Source organism: Xenopus laevis, chromosome 4S, assembly GCF_017654675.1.
Source record: "Xenopus laevis strain J_2021 chromosome 4S, Xenopus_laevis_v10.1, whole genome shotgun sequence".
Lineage (NCBI taxonomy): Eukaryota > Metazoa > Chordata > Amphibia > Anura > Pipidae > Xenopus > Xenopus laevis.
In genome coordinates, this window is record NC_054378.1 from 47602034 (window position 1) to 47605488 (window position 3455).

The following is a 3455-nucleotide window of genomic DNA, read 5'->3' on the forward strand; positions in this document are numbered from 1 at the left end:
TCTGCAGCGATGTCTTTATCCAGATGTACGAAGTGTTATTACCAGCACCTCCACCATTGCTGGCCCTTCTGGAACTTGAAGTCCCTCTGGATTCCAGAGAATCTGTGCACCTCCCACCATGGAAAGCAGAGGGACTTTAAATCCCAGATTCCACCACTTCACAATGGAACAAGGTGAGGGAGTGGTTGAATGACTATACATAGTTAAGATGGGCTGAAAAAACACCATCGAGTTCAAACCCAGCACATCTAAATCATCATCATGGTTTCTTTAAATCTGTGGAATTATAAATCCAACTGAATGAGCTCATGTCAAAAACGGAGAGGGGTTTTCTTCTCCCTTAAATAAAGGAAGAAGTAACGGCAGATATACCATTTATTAGCACATTTGTTCAATCATAATTTTTCATTACCAGCCATAGCAATACAAGAGCATAACAGTGTATTAAAAATAATGTAATATATATATATATATATATATATATATATATATATATATATATATATATATATATATATTCAGATGGAGGGTTAATTTAGATATATCCACAGAACTTGGATGGCATAAATCTGTTGCCCCGAACATCCAGGGTTTGCTCTGTGGTTTAAGTGAAGCAGCACTTTGTTTGCAGATTGCTCTGCCACATAAGGAAATGCTAAAATAAAAATGACTGAACAATGGTAAATAAGATATAATTGGGGGTGTCACTACTTAAAGGGGATCTATGGTAGAAATCTATAATCTATCCTTGGCTTTGGGGAATGATTCCCCCACAATCCGCTCAGTTCACTTGTACAGAAAACCGTCACGGCCAGCGGCTTCTGCTCTCTTCTGCCTGACCCGCCCACCCACCAATAAAAAAAACAGTAGGCGGTTATTTTTAAAGATGCCAGGTGAATGTGGCGCGCGCCTCACTACCAGCCTATGTATGCGCGTCCGACAATTACAGCAAGCGAGCGCAAGGAGATTGCGCTGGAGAACGCCTACTGTTTTTAAATGACCATAATGTGAGACAAGAAACACAATAGAACTTCATCCCTAGAAAGCCCAGTAATAAGATACTTAGGGGGTTATGTAATAAAAGGCCCTAAGTTTTCCCAAGAGTAGTAACCTATAGCAACCAATCAGAAAGTAGCATTTACTGATCGGCAGGAAAGATCCTACTGGTTGCGATTGGTTACTGCTCCTGGGCAAACTTAATGCCTTTTATTACATATGGGTGTATATCTGTAATATTGAGTGTAGTTAACATGGCGATATTTATTAGTCAACCATGCATATTAAAAGGAGGGGCCCCTCCCACCTGTGGCACAAGCCATTATATTATAAAGTAATAATGTTATCACGATACTGTGAATAATAACTGCTGTTAGTATTGAACGCAAAAATAGTCACTCCTACTTGTAAGCTTGCTATATGTATGTTGAAAGAGTTTCTGCAGACTAATTATCTATGCACCATTGTAATTAACTTGCTTCCTCCAGGGTGAGTGTTCAGTGTAAGTCACAAATAATGTCTTGGATACCAAAATTAGTTTCCTACTTGTAAAACAACTCCCATTGTGGCGCCTGTATTAATATCCAGAATATTTCAGTAAAAGATCAGTGCGGTGTTCATATGCCTAGGTGCACAGATTTGCTTGCGTGAGTTATAGTTTAATGCTTTACAGCAGGGATCCCCAACCTTTTGAACCCGTGAGCAACATTCAGAAGTAAAAGGAGTTGGGGAGCAACACCAGCATGAAAAATGTTCTTGGGGTGCCAAACAAGGGTCGTGATTGGCTATTTGGGCTCTGTTGGGCAGTACACCTGGTTTTAATGCAACTAAAACTTGCCTCCAAGCCTGGAATTAAAAAATAAGATGCTGCTTTGAGGCCACTGGGAGCAACATTCAAGGGATTAGAGAGCAACATGTTGCTCACGCGCTACTGGTTGGAGATCACTGCTTTACAGCATATTGAATAAGATCATGTTACGTGGCGCCAATGCGTATTCACCATCGCAGATGCGATATAGATAAACTATTCAATAAAATATTGAACCCCAACTGTTCCATACGCCGCTATAGCTAACTTCTGTCTAATTACATCCAACGAGCAGCATATCTTTCAAATTCATCCACTGGGCTCCTGGGAAGAGACTATTTCTGGGAGACATCTGTTCACAGGATCAGAGAGGGGTCCCTTCCCCTATAGGTGTCTCTACTTATCAACAGACGTTTCACTACCCAGCGTAGCTTTGTCAAGAGACCAAAGTGGAGGAAGTGAAAATTACTTTAAGGAGAAGCAGTGTGATGTCATGGTTACTGTGGTAACCCAAATTAAGGTCAAATAAAACCATACATTTCAGCCACATTACTTTAAACAATTCTACAGAAAGTCTTGTAACTAAACAGCAGTTATATTATAATATAATATATATAATGTAATCCAGGGTTCCTCAAACTGAGGGCTGGATACGGCCCTCCAAGGTTATTTACTTAGCCCCTGCCCCCCGCTGCGGCCGCGTCCAGCGTCATTAGTGTCAGCCATGGGGGCTCAGTGACGTGACACTCTGGGGATGAGGAAAAGAGAGTATCTGCGAGCAGCATCTTAGTAGAAGTGTGCCACTCACCCGGGCCAGGTACTGCTCTTATACGCACCCTCTGTACATGTCACGGTCTTGGCTATGGTAACAGGAGAACCGTCAACCAAATCCCCTCTCTCAGGGAGAGACCGATACATAGTTAGGTGCACAGGGCCACCATCGGGGAGGGGGACTGATGGCTTCTATATGTTAAGGGGTGACCTGCCTTGCTGCGTTTCCTGGATTAGCCCCTTGAACTGCCGAAGTAGGAGCCGAGTTGGAACTGGATATTGACTCTCATCAGCCAAAAGCAGGCCCACACTTCCCATTGAAATGGTTGGTTAAAATTGTTCTTTGTTTTAAATATTGTATTGTTCTTTCATGTTTTTTTTGCACTACAAATAAGATTTTTGCTTCACATAAGGAAATTCCTCCCACATTTTTATTACTTTGGTACCAGTGTTTTGTATTCTGACCCCCCACAAGGATTTTAATAATTGCTAACCTTTTACTTCAGGCTCAACTTTGGCAATGGCGTACAACTCGCAACTATACAGATAGTTCCAAACGATATGTTTACAGACTAGATCAGGCTCTTATTAAAGGGGTGGTTCACCTTTAATTTTCAATATTTTTATAGTTGGAATTATTTGCCTTTCTCTTCTGTCTCTTTCCAGCTTTCAAATGGCTTTCACTGACCCCCAGCAGCCAGAAACGATTGCTGTGTGAGGCTACAATTTTATTGTTATTGTTACTTTTGATTACTTATCTTTCTATGCAGGCCCTCTGCTGGTCCTATTCCCATCTCTTGTTCCAACCACTGCCTGGTTATTAGGATAAATAAGATCCTAGCAACTAGATAGCTGCTAAAATAAGAAATGAAGGATTGCT